The 14,574-nt window shown below is 46.0% G+C and overlaps 1 pseudogene; it reads right to left on the reverse strand.

Annotated features, from left to right (window-relative positions):
• Positions 1–10,288: 10,288 nt before the first annotated feature.
• On the reverse strand, positions 10,289–11,359 carry LOC146816689 (28S ribosomal RNA; annotated as a pseudogene).
• Positions 11,360–14,574: the final 3,215 nt, after the last annotated feature.

Raw genomic sequence — 14,574 nt, forward strand, 5'->3', positions numbered from 1 at the left:
ATGCTGTCTAGCATAGCTTTTTCTCCTAGATGTGCTGGACTATGTATAGTGTTAATTATAACTTGGACCATTGAATCAGGAAGGAACCATACAGACTTTTCCTTCATCATCCATCCTTGGTCCGTTTGAATCCCTCCTAATTCAGTCCATTTCTTTATTTCGTCTGGTGTAGCATGTGTCTGTATGTCAATTACGTCAAGAGTAGGATCCTTAACTGTCATACAATGTGTCGGCATCGGGACTATTGTCTTTGTCATGTCGGGGGTTTGAGTTTGAGCAGTCTGTTTAGCTGTTCTGTCAGCTAGATCATTGCCTTGGGAAATGATATCAGTAACCTTCGTATGAGCCTTACATTTCATAATTGATATTGCAGTGGGCAGATGTATTGCATCTAATAAGGCATGAATGAGGGGTCCGTGCTGAATGTGGGCACCGTGAGAAGTTAAATAACCTCTCTCTCGCCACAGCACGCCGAAGTCATGTACAACTCCGAATGCATAACGTGAATCAGTGTATATGTTGACTTTTTTATTCGTGGCTTGAATACAGGCTTGTGTCAGAGCGATAAGCTCTGCGGCTTGAGCTGACAAAGTATTTATACGATTAGTTTCAATGACTTCAGTATCTGTTGTGACTGCGTAAGCGGCCACTAATTCTCCTGTACTTGTTCTCATACATGAACCATCTACATACAATGTCAGGTCTGGATCTGACAATGGGACATCGGTTAAGTCTTGTCTGGGTTTTGTCGTTATTGTAATAACTTCAATACAGTCATGAGCTAGTGGGTCTGTTCCGATTACAGGTAAAAGTGTGGCAGGATTCAATGTGTTACAGCGTCTGATTTCTATATGTGGCTGAAACAATGTAAGTTCGTACCCTGTAAGTCGCGCTATAGTCAAGTGTTGTGTTTGCGTTCTATTTACAAGAACCTCTACTGCGTGTGGTACTTGAACTGTCAATGGATGTCCTAACACTATGGCATCGCTTTGTCTGATTGCTAAAGCTGTTGCTGCCACTGATTTTAGGCATGCAGGTAAAGCCTGAGCTACGGGATCTAATGTACTAGAAAAATAAGCACATGGTTTGTGTGCTCCTGCTTGTTCCTGTGTGAGTACTGACAAGGCAGTACCTTCGCGTTCTGTAACAAAGAGTGTAAACAGTTTTCTGTAACATGGCGTTGCTAAAACAGGTGCTTGGCATAAAGCTTTCTTTAGGCTTTCAAAAGCTTGTGTATGTTCCTGAGTCCAAGGGAGAACAGTCGATGTGGCTGCCTCCTGTGTGGTTAACTGAATGAGTGGTTTTGCTAGAAATGCATACTGAGGGATCCACTGCCTACAATATGAAGTGAGGCCTATGAAAGCTCGTACCTCCTTTTGTGTCTTGGGTATTGACATGTTAGCTATTAACTGAATGCGGTCGGGTGTAAGCTGCCTTCCCTCCTTGGACAGCGAGTGTCCAAGATAAACAACTCGCTGGACACAGAATTGCAGCTTAGAAGGGGACACCTTGTGCCCCTTTTCGGCTAGAAATTGTAAAACTGTCAGCGATGCTTTTTCACATTCCGGTTCGCTTCTCGCGGTGATCAGCAGATCATCGACGTATTGAAGCAGAGCAGTGTTAACTGGCATGTGGATACTGTCAAGTTCTCGTTTCAGTGCTTGGCTATAGATGCTGGGGCTTTCTGTAAATCCTTGAGGTGCGCGTGAGAATTTAAAGCTACGCCCATTTAAACTAAATCCGAACAAATATTGGCTTTCCGGATCTATTGGGACGCTGAAAAAGGCATTCTTGAGATCAATTACAGTAAAGAATGTTGCTTCGGAATCAATAGCTGTCAGTAATGACGAGATATCTGGGACCACAGGAAATTGTGGCACAATGCATTTGTTTAACTCGCGCAGATCAATAACCAATCGATATACTGGCGGGGCTGTGGGATCTGTTCGTTTAAGAATCGGAATTATCGGTGAATTACATACATTGGAGTCTGTTTCTACAACTACTCCTTGGGCAATTAGCTCGTCAATGATTTGTAGTAAAGCCACTACAGCATCTGGTGGTAACTTGCATTGTCGCATTCGTGGTAGCACCACTCCTGCCTTTAGTGTGACTCGATATGGTGTAATATTCATGCAACCAACATCAGTAGGGCCTTGTGCCCATAGATGTGTAGGTAAAGTCTGCAGTCGGGGATCCATGTCTCTAGACACATAGTGACCTTTAAAATCACGTAAAAACAACCTTACTCCTTCCGGGGAACAACATATTATGGCTCCTAGGGCTTTCAACGTTTTTATTCCTAACAAGTTTTCTGGACATGATTTAGTAAGCAATAAATCTGTAGTTCGGGTCAAAGGTCCTATCGTAAGTGGAAGAGGCTGTGATACTTCATTAACAATAGGTTTTCCTGAAAAACCAAGGGAAATATTCTGAGAGCCTGAGAGGGGTGCCCCTGGAACTTCACTACGTTTTATAGTTGTTCGACTTGCCCCTGTATCGAGTAAAAATTTTCTATCTTGACCTAATAATTCACTATGTACATAAGGTCCTTCTTGGTCTACAGGAATCTCGATAAGGGGTAAGTCAACTTCCCTCTCTAGGCTAGTTCATGCGTAACGCTGATACTCAGGATATTCATACTGTGCGGTCTGATACATTTGTCGTGTTGTTGTCTGTGTGGCAGCAACAGGCAACGGTGGTGCAGCTGGCACAAACTGTATTGGCTGTTGTGCGGCTGGCATGGCCTGGGCATGCTGCATAGCTCCTTGTTCATTCTGATCTTGTCTGAGTGGCCGTGATCTTTCTTGTGTTTTACCTATGGCGATATTATGTTTTAAAACTGGACAATCGTGTACGTAATGACCTGGCTTTTTACAATAATTGCATGTCCCTTTTACAGGTCCTGCTGAATCGGAATGTGTCATACCCTTTTTATGTCCTTCAGCTGGAACTGTCTGGGAAACTAGCATTTTCATTTTTGTGTCTTTCATGCGTCTGTGTTCATGTTCTTGTTCCTCTCTAATTCTATTGTGATGGTACTGTAACATTTGTAACATTTGAGATGGAGTGTTACCTTGCCAGGTACTCTCGAATTTTAATACTCTGTTCTTTACTGGGGGCAGGGCATTTTCTACTAATTTTGTTACAAACAGGTGCGGGTATGATTCGCTACTTGCTTTTATGCCACTATTTATACCAAAACATTTCTCGAATCGGGCATAGTAATCACTAGTGTCTTCATCTTGCTTCTGTTTACAGGCTGAAATTGTACCCCAATCTTCCTTTTTCGTAGTTAATAAACGTGGCAGTACCTGTACTAGTAGACCTGGTAGTGCTTTAGTTTTGTCCCCAAGCCCCGAACCTGGACCTCGGGCCTTTTCTTCTGCTTCTAATGCTGACCATTCTATCTTTTGGTCTCCTACCTCCCACTCTTTTTCCTTGAGTTTCTCATAAATGCCAGCAGGCATCAACACCTTTAATATTGTCATAATGTCGGGATAGGTATACTCTCCCATGAGTAACATGTCTTTAATTTCTCGGTGAAAACCCGCTGGATCTTTGTCATGACTGGGTACCACTTTCTTCATTTGTAACAATTCTATTTTTGATATGGGCGTATATACAAATACGCGCCTAAACTCGTTGTCCTCGCCTTTTATTGGGTGCACTTCTCGCAAGGGATTCTGTCTATCCATGTGATACGTGGTTCTTTCCTTGACGGGCAATGAGACATGCTCTGAGCATACAAAAAGAATATACTGCTTTCTTGACTCTAGAATTTCTTTAATTAATTTAGTACCTGGACCTCTCCATTTATTCATAAGCAATTCAGTCAATATGTCAGGTAAGGGACCAGGGTCCGAATGCTGACTCCGATATAGTATAATGAGTTGTTGAATCATATAAATCCCAGCTAACCTCTGTTCATCTGGGGTGAGATTAAAAAATGTGCGTACTACTGTATCGTCACTATATTTTCCGGGACTGTCCACCCAATGGACAGCTGCCCTTGCTAAATCTTGTTCATCCATAGAATCGAGAAAATGATAACCCCTTCGTTCTCGGAGTAGTTTGTCGGCGGTTTGGAACGAATGCTCGTTAGACCTTATATTAATTATAGGTATTTGGAAATTCTTGTTATTATCTGGACATATCGGACGTATTGAGTCAGTATGACATCTAGTCTGATCCCTATTACAAGATCTTCCTCTACCTACATAGGCTATGGTGTCCGACTGTCCTGCGGGCAGTCCTGACCCTTCTTCCTCGCTTTGTTCGAACTCGTCTGCCTCTAATCTCTCTTCGTGTAAGCGTTCTATTTCTTTACGGATCTTTCGGCACATGGCTATTATACAATTTTGCTTATCGTGTCTCCCTTCTGATATATTCTGGCTCCATTTTGTAAGAATTTGCATTGCATCCGGATCTACCCCCGGTCGGTCTTGATTTCTGATCACACAGTTTATGAGGAAACGTAACAGTTCCCCCTGTATCTCCACTTTCTGGTATTCCATAGCTCTGTTAATACATTCTGGATCTCGCCCTGTTTGGACAAAATGGTATATTTTATCTAGATGCGCAGTCATTCCTGGTAACTTCGCTAAATACACTGCGGCTCGTCTGATACGCAATGATGCCAGGATCATTTCGTCCTCTATACTGGGCACCGGGTCATATCTACAATCTATAAGAAGTTCTTTAAGCGCGCGGGCACTTACGAATTTGGGTGTACGTGAATGCGCTGACTCTTGAAAAGTAAGTTTATTTATTCTAGGTGGCGTAGAAAAAATATTGGTAGCACCTCCCGTGGCCCCATCTGGGGCGTCGGGTGTGAAAGGATTCGTCGAACGTGACACAGCAACTATAGGTGTGGACACAGCTATCGAAGTACCCGTAGGAACAGATGCAGAAACAGATGTGCTTGCCGGAACTTGTGACTCGATTTGTTGCTGTAGGGATACGGGTGCTGGATCTTGGCGTTGGACCTCCCTGGTATGCGGTCTATGTGGGGCGGAATTAGCATACTCGGGAGCTGCATCATCTAAATATGAGGAAAGAAAAACATCTTCTGCGGTTCTAGGATGCCCCTTAGGATGTACCTTGATTGGGAATAATGGGGGTGGCAAGTCTTTCGGTATCTCTGGAGTAGCCTTAGGTAATCCTTCGGCCAGAAGGGGATACATACCATTCATAAGGGCATTTCTTTGTCTGTCTACTTGTTCTGATTTCACTCGGATACCTTCCTCAATTAATAGATTTTCTCGATCTTTGTTTGAACTCTCTTTACTCTTCTCTTCCTGTCTACGTGCTTTTTCTGTACGTCTATGAGATTCTTTACGCCATAACTCGACGGCGTCTTTCTGTGACTGTCTGACTTTCCTTTTCCATAACTCTTCCTCGACTTTCATGATGCACTCTGCATCCCAGGTCCCCGCTGCGGGCCACCTCTGACTTTCTGGCAATCCCTTGGTGTAGTCTACCCATAAATCAAGAAATAATATAGCGTCTAAGCCATGTTTGTGATACATGAAGTGCCCTGGAGTATCCCTAGGAGGAATAGGGACGGCTTCTTCGAGTACCCCTTTTCTAGTAGTGATCTGTCTTAATTTCGAAAAGAGCGGCATATTGACAATCTGATCTGATACTTAATCTTGAACACACTTAATACAAAAGCACAATAATGAACAACCATTCATACCACAATATGCAGGACGTTTAACACATTAAACATTAAAACATTAAACCTTTAACTGAAACAACAATGATGATCGTCTGCATAACTAATCACCACGCTTAATTCTTGACACTAACTAGATACTTCGGAATACTTGATATACTGCTAAACAGTACAGATACACTGCTAAAACAGTGCAGACCGGATTTGTGTACCCAAACCCGTCTTGACCGGCACAACCTATGTGCACGTCTGAAATGCCTCCCCAGTAATGGTACTCACCGGGTAGCTTCGGAAACAGAAGGCCTCGGTAACTTGAACTTGAACCGGACTGGACTCGACTCGACTCGTCGGAAACTGGGCTTGACTTCGAACTGGTGGGTCTCTGTATACCTCGGATCTTGCTCTCTCAGCTAGGCTCTGGTCGGGATACTTCGCACTTCTCACCGCCTCGTCTGGGTGTTGATCGCAGTCTCAGTCGCCCCCGCTTGACCGGAGGGAGATACAGGAAATCCTGCTGGTACGCGTTATTGTCCGTCCAGCTGTGGCAGGAGACCGGGCCTGCTACTCACCGCCGGCGCGTGAGATGAGAAAGTGTCCCTGTTCGGGCGCCATCATGTGGTAAATAAAATTCCTTTACCTGGACTGAATTTGATACGGAATCATAATAAAATAGCTCAGTAAAATGAGAGGCAGAATCCGTGATATTAGAGGTTCGGAATGGGCTTTATTCCAATGATCGATTATAATCGGATGCTCCAAGTTCCATCACCACGGGGGTTCAGGAAGTGAAGTACATACTTTATTGACAAGAAGTAACTTTTATAGTACATACATTACAATGAAGCGAATACAGTAGGCGTAACAATTGATAAGGAAATTGACGTTTTACCTGCGTAACCGAAAATGGGTGTAATAAGGAGTAAAAAGGAACATAATTGGTTATGATGTCATATATAGGTGGATCTATAAGATAATACTTGGCATAGATGCGCGCGCAGCAACATGACGTGTAATTGACGTGTAACTAGGGGGTGAAGGGGACTTGACATTAGCTCTACATGTGGAGACGAAAAGTCTGGGGGGTCAAGTCAACCTAATCCCAAATCATATCTAACATCCTATGTTTAAAGAACTATGTTATCCACAAAAGAAGGACTCTCGGACAGAATCTATTCTATACTGACTGTGCGTGCGTGTACAAGCGTCTAAGTGTCTACACTGAATGCCAGGGGGTAGGAATTATTCCCTGGTAACAGGGCTATGAATTACTTGCATGAGGACAGAGAGGCCGAGCCTTTGCTCAGTAGCTGGAAGAATGTTTACTTAAACTACTAGGCAGGAATGCATCGGCTGAGGGGGAAGCAGATAATTCGAAGGTGAAATACAGTTCTTGGCAGAGAATAGGCTGATGTCAGGCTTCGTGAGCCGCGCAGAGAATGAGACAAAGTTCATGGTCACAGATGCAGGCTCAGACTGGAGCTTTCAGAGGCAGAAGGCAAGAGGAGTTTGATGACAGAATCAGGGCCTACTTGCCTGGACTGTAAAAATGGCATAAGTGAACCATATAAAGCCGGTGGCCTTTCATATTTAGGAATGGAATATCCGGCCTATTCATGGCGGATCTGACAGAGGACATGTTGACGGTGGACGCACATGTATTTGCGTCTTCATAACTGGAACTGGAGGAAACATACATGTACTTGTGACATGCACATGGAACCGTTGGGGTCCAAGATAGGGGACATAACTGACCAGAAAAATCCATATTTCCACAGTTTTACAGAATTTTTCAATGATCTTTAAATTAGTACTCATTCCTTCCCATGTGCTACTGAATACTGCTATATTGTCAGCAAAGGTCAGAACGGTGATTTGCTCAATAAGTCCTTCTGAGCCAAATGTAAAGCGCTTGCCATTTTTCTGAAGATCACATATTAGATGATCCAGATCAATATTTATCAACTGTGGGGATAGTGAGCCGTCTTGTTATACTCCAGATTCCATTGTTATTTCTGGTGTAGATTTATAGTTTTTGCCCTTGAAGCATGTTGATGAATCTATGTATAAGTCTTTTGTTAGATATCGTATGTATGATGGAACTCTTTGTTTCTCGAGACTCTGTATGATATGACAGTGGCTGACAGAGTCAAATGCTTTCGAAATATCTATAAACACCACTGCAAAAGAGTGTTTATTTTTTCGTGCCCCTTTTATGATGTTCTGCAGCAGTGTCAGGTTTTTGAAACATCCTCTCACTTTCATGAAGCTCTTTTGTTGTATATTCAAATTAACTAAAAGTTTGGTCAGTATTTTTGTAAATAGCTTCATAAATGCTGCACCAATTTTAATTGCTTGTTTTGTTTTCGTTTTATTGAGCCTTTTATTTTTCTTATCTTTTTTTGGTATGTTACCTTTGAGTGAGATATTCTGATTATCATTTTGAGCAATGCTCGTAACCTCATTACCAATTTCATTTGGATGTTCATTGTGAATGACTGGCTTTGGATGTATGTCACTGGTATTTTCTTCCATCAGGTCTGTAGCAGTTTTGTGATGTTCCGGATTTGTGGACTATTTTTGAGCTTCTGATATTCTGTCATTTAAATCATGAAAGTTAGTGAATTTAGGTGCTCACTTTCTGTTCATAATGTCTTTACACGTTTTGTGAGGAAATGGGGTGTATTATATGGTGTGGTTGTGCAACCTCGCCATGTGCTATGCTCACCAACCAGTTTAGGTCCAGTAGAATTTGTCTGTAAAACCCTCAACTCAACCATTGGTAGCGTTGGCACTGAGCAGCAAGACTAACACAGAGCAACAAGTGTAAAGCATTTAAACGATTCAAGAATAAATCGGCACAACACTCAAGGAATCTGACACCAATTTATGAAAATAGACTGTATTTTATAGGAATTTAGAAACTAATACAAAAAAGATCCACCAGAGGGTTTTGGAGCTTTAGATTTTAAAAGCAATAATAAATCCCCCCTATTAGGATGGCGGTTGGATGGCCGCCGCCGGGTCGGTGGTGGCAACCGCCAGGCCGGCGGCGGTCATCCGACCACGATCGCAACCCAGAAAACAGCCGGTCCCATTAGCATGGCGGTGACGACCGCGGCAGTGAGATTTTCCGCCTGCTACTTTTCCGCTGGTAGCAGTCCGCAAGCTTGTCTGGCGGGCAGAGCTGGACCGCTAAAATGGGGCCGGTGCAGGGCCAGGCTCCGCTGGCATGATAACTCCACCAGTGGTAGCCAGCCTTTCTACGACTGTGGAACCGCCATGGAAAGGCATGCGGAGAATGTCTCCAGGGGCCCATTGCGGGCCCCCAATATGTTTGGGGGGTGTGGGTGCACCATGTCCCTGAAACAGGTGGCAGGCACTGTGCAGTGCCTGCCCCGCAGTGCAGGGATATGCTGGACATGCTTTTTTGGACATCGCGGCGGTGCTGCTCGCTGCAGCAACAGCCGTAATGTTAAATGCTGCAATCGTGCCGCCGCAGTCGGATCTAGACTGCGGGGCATACTAATTGGACCGGCCATTACGCCGCGGTCCTAGCGAGCAGTGTTTTCCCGCTACTACGGCGGTCAGAGTGATTTTTTGACCGCCATCCTAATAGACCCCTTAGTGCCTGTTTCTCAAAGGGCCTCTGCACTCATGGTAGAGGCCTCGCTGTCGTGGGAGCGTCTCCGCACTCAGGGCTGAATCTCAGCAATCTTTGCTGAGATTCCACCCTGAGTGCGGAGACTCCCCCACGTCTGTCGGGTCTCTGCCACGAGTGCTGATGCCCTATGTGAATCAGGCCTGTTGTAACTTTTTCAGAGGAAACTTAGGAATGTGTCAGTGCTGTTGGTTAAAAGTACTTGGGGTGAGTACTCCTGAGAGTTTTTGGCATGTCTCTCCAGGAGGGCAGAAAGCTGTCTTGTGGAGCAGGGTCCATGTGTGCCCAGGAAGGCACATGAGTTTTAAAGGCAACAAAGTGGCAGCTTTGCTAAAGAGTCACACTGCAACAAATTACATTAATTTTGACTTGAGGTATAAGTTGAGTTTAAGGTAACAAATTGTTTGATACCTTAGAGTTGCTTCTTTGATTGCAACGTTCCGGAGTTAACACAGCTGTAGTGTCAGCTTGTAACCCGGTACTGCCAACTGGGCTACCAAGTCTTTCCAAAGTAATATAACAGTTTTATGGGTTTTACTGTCCGGACATACCCTGTCTGTGTCAAATGTTGCACCCTTCCTTTAGGGTCTTAGTAGACCTGCAAGAGAGGTGAATTTACACACACATGTCCAGGGGAAGTGGTGGCCTTCCATTGCTTGCAATGGCAAAGTTGGGCTAGCAGTGCACAACGTCACTACCAGGTTGCAGTGGCCTTGTTTTACTCGGAGGGCCCTTCTGGGTGGCACAATTAGTGCTCTAAGCCCTGGGGTATCCTTCTAACTTACATGCCCTGGGTACCAGGGTATCATATACTGGGGACATACAGGTAAGTTGGGCCATTTCTAATTGGGTACAGCCAATTCGAAAGACACTTTAGGGTCAGTGCACTGGCAATGATATCTGGTTAGCAGGTCTCAGTGCACTCTCAGAGTGATTGATTTATTGTTATTCACCTTGATGTTACATCTGGGTGTAGAGTTGACAAAATTGGTAGGGAGGTTAATGATGTGTGGAAAAGACAGCACCTCCTTTTATCATCTTAGTGGGGTTTGCAATATCTGGGAACTACCCCATCTGGAATTGATAGCATTGGACACTGCTAAGGCGCACTTCACCAGCACTCTGGGTTCCGGGATCTTAACCTGGCTCCCTTTCTATCAACTGACGTTAACGGAGGCCATCACCAATCCCTTCTGAATGGCACTTGCCCATCTCTTAGGACTGACAGACCCATGTTCAACTGCTGTTCACATGGAACCCTTCACCACTTTGGCCTTCAAAGTTCCTGTTGGAATATTTGCTACTACCACCAAAATCTGCATCTGCAGCGACTCCACCTGGGCCCTCACCTCAGGCTCCCATGTGTACTGCAGCAGCCCGCCTACTCATTGTGGCTTGGCCCCCATGACTCTCAATGCCAGCAATGGCTGGGTATGGGCCCAACGCTCCAGTGCCATCCATTTTCAGGGCTAGCTAGTTCATCAGGTGAGTTGTTAAACACTTCTTAGTGGATTCCAACTTCCATGGCCACTGTCCTGCTGTCTATATCAACCAATACTTTTTCAGGAGTCCGCTGAACATCGGCATCGGTCACCCTGACCTGGTATTTGGTTCATTCTGTTGCTCACTAGGCACTCTCATTCAATGCCCTCCTCCATGCCAACGAGCTGAGCTTCAAACTTATTAAATGTTTGAGAATAGGTTGTGATCGTTTCGGCCTCAAAACATCTAATCATCCACTTTACCAGATAAAACTGGGATTTGCCGGAGCCAGCTATCCTGAGTGAAACTTCAGAGGGAACCAGCTACTAGATGGTTCGATTAGTCTTTCATCCCTATACTCAGGTGGGTTGACCAATTTGTGCCTCAGGACCATTCCAGACCTCCAACAGAATTTCCTTTGGCATCGCCCTGCCCAGGCATAGTTCTTCATCTTTTGGTTCCTATCACAAATGCTCATGCTCCAACTCCCTAACAGAGCGGGCCCTCCCAATTCGCAGAGACATGTTAGGCTCCTTGCTCCATGCGTTAAGACAGGTCAGGTGAGTATCCATCAATGCCGCTGGCCTCTGACACCCAGTGTGGGCCACCTCACCTGACGGCGCAACACAGTCAGTTCACACTGTGCACAGTCCGCCCCAGTCAAAAGTCCTGTTGGGGGTAGGTGGCCCTGTCCTCCATTAGTGCCCTGGCACATCTCAAGAGGGGCCGGGGAAGTTTGTGGGGCTACAATACACTCCACCAGAGCATAGAGCCTCCTGCCACCAAGGAGTTTACGTAGATTCTACAGAGTTCTTGCAATGGGCGTAAAATGCATGTTGTACTGCGATTTTGCGCCTGTAGCATGAATACCTACTCCAAAAAGTAATTTGAGTTGATTTTGCTTGGGAATCTACTTGGGAAGCAGCCCTCTGACAGCATTAGAAAATCGTGACGGAAGGCTTCCTAGTGAATGGAAATCGTGTTAGGGGTGCCAAATCTTGAAAGCGCTCACCAGCTCGCTTGCTGGAGACTTTCATTGTTCTTGCTGTCATCATGAGCAAAAGATTGATGCATTGGTTTGCTTCTCTGAATGATTACCAGTGGTTAGACAAATTGCAAGCATTCCTCTTATCACCTTTTGTGTGTTTCATGTACCGCTGGAAGTGGCATGGGTATGCCCAGACATGGGTTCCCATGCTCACTATGTCACTGGAGCCAAGCTGTACCTGACTAATGAGCCCATAGCTAGGGCAAAACCAGTCCTTGGCTGCTTGTGTCCCAGTTCATGGAGGACCTGGCCACTGTTCCCATGAGGAGTAGGGTCAGAGTTTTATATAGCGCAAACTTGACCTGAAGGTATCAGGTATCAGAGCGCTTTACATAGCACCAGTTGCGTTACCTGAGGACACATTCATTTTTGTTAGGCACGGGGAGATTAAGTGATTTGCCCAGAATCACAGGATGTTCAGTGCCATTGCTGAGACTCTAACCCAGTTCCCCAGATTCAAGGTCGACTGCCTTAGCCGTTAGGACAACTCCTATCCCCAATTTACATATGACGGGTTTCAAACTGTGGTGGCAGGGTGAGCAAAAAAATAATAGGTTGCGATTCTACTCTGACCGATTGCCAGTGGTTAAACAAATTGCAAGCATTCCACCTTTCGTGTTTTTATGTACCACCCTAAATGGCATAGTTATGCCCAGACATGGTTCACATGCTGATTGTGTCACTGGAACCAAGTTGGTCCCAGTGGATGAGCCCATAACTAGGGTGAAATGGGCCCTGGGTTGCTTGTGTTCCAGTTCACAGAGGACCTGGCTTGGGAGCTCGGGCTGGACTGTTTCCTTGAGTAGCAGGGTGAAGAGTGTTTTACTGGGTGGAATCTGAGGTGGCATTCTGAGCAAAAGAACAATGGGCTGGGATGCTACCCCGAACAAATGCCAGTTTGTAAACAAATTGCAAGCATTCCTCCCATCACCTTTTGTTTGTTTCGTTTACCCTGGGTAGCACGTTTGAAAAAGGGCATTTTTTACTGATAATGAATGCTAAAATCATGCTGCTTGTATCTATATGACTGATTTCAGACAATCTGCAAAAAGGGGGTTTCAGGTCCATCCATCTATGCTGTTTGCTTACTTGGTTCTGGGTCTGCCATTCATTCAATAGCTTTGCCCAGACGTGGGCCCCATGCTCACTGTGTCACTAAAACCAAACTGTACCTGGCTGATGAAGCCACAACTAGGGCCTGTCCTCTGTTGCTAGTGTTCCGGTTCAGGGCCCCTCTTCCCATTAAGTACAGGGTCAAGACTGATTTGTATATGGCTGGTTCCAAACTGAGGTGGCGTGGTGAGGAAAAGAACAATCGGTTGCGATGCTGCCCGAGCGATTGACAGCGGTTAGACAATTTGCAAGCATTTCTCTAACCACCTTTTGTGTGTTTCATCTAATCAGGGTAACCTCCAGTTCGTTTTGATTACAATAAGATTAAATATTCTTTAAATGTAAAAGAGATGCATGCCGGTTACAATAGTTGTAAATGACATCTGAATGTGTTTTGCTTCATTTCTGTTTGAGAAAATACTTAGGCGCCGATCACGATCCGGTAAAAAATTTCCCCGTGCGACTCGTATCCGGTCTTTTTACCGTACGAATCGTACAAGTGCCGTACGAACTGGCAATCACGATTCGCATGGTAAAAAGTCCATACGAACCGCATTGGGAATCATTCCCCACACGTCCTCGGGTCGGAAAATGTGTCCGACACGTCCTCGGACGATTTACCGTACAAACGTGAAAAGTCAAGTCCGACCGAGGAATCACGATCCATCCCGTGCGTCCGAGGGTACAACCGTATGGAAAAAACACCGTCCGCACCGAACTCCTATAGCAACCATGGAGACATGTGCCCGCATACGCGCCCAACACTCCCCCCAGCCCCCGTACGTCCGACACGTACCCCCGTGTATGTACACCCCCACCCGTCTAGGTACACCCCAGTACGTTCGAGTCGCACCCCCACCCCTGTATGAGCCGTACCACCGTCTATGTACACCCCAGTACGTTCGAGTCGTACCCCCACCCCTGTACGTGTCATACCCCCGTGTACCTACACCCCAGTACGTTCGAGTCGTACCCCCACCCCTGTACGAGCCGTACCACCGTCTATGTACACCCCAGTACGTTCGAGTCGTACCCCCACCCCTGTACGTGTCATACCCCCGTGTACCTACACCCCAGTACGTTCGAGTCGTACCCCCACCCCTGTACGTGTCGTACCCCCGTGTACCTACACCCCAGTACGTTCGAGTCGTACCCCCACCCCTGTACGTGTCGTACCACCGTCTAAGTACACCCCAGTACGTTCGAGTCGTACCCCCACCCCTGTACGTGTCGTACCACCGTGTACCCACACCCCAGTACGTTCGAGTCGTACCCCCACCCCTGTACGTGTCATACCCCCGTGTACCTACACCCCAGTACGTTCGAGTCCTACCCCCACCCCTGTACGTGTCATACCCCCGTGTACCTACACCCCAGTACGTTCGAGTCGTACCCCCACCCCTGTACGTATCGTACCCCCGAGTACCTACACCCCAGTACGTTCGAGTCGTACCCCCACCCCTGTACGTGTCGTACCACCGTCTAAGTACACCCCAGTACGTTCGAGTCGTACCCCCACCCCTGTACGTGTCATACCACCGTGTACCCACACCCCAGTATGTTCGAGTCGTACCCCCACCCCTGTACGTTTCG

Source organism: Triturus cristatus, chromosome 6, assembly GCF_964204655.1.
Source record: "Triturus cristatus chromosome 6, aTriCri1.1, whole genome shotgun sequence".
In the NCBI taxonomy this organism is placed as follows: domain Eukaryota; kingdom Metazoa; phylum Chordata; class Amphibia; order Caudata; family Salamandridae; genus Triturus; species Triturus cristatus.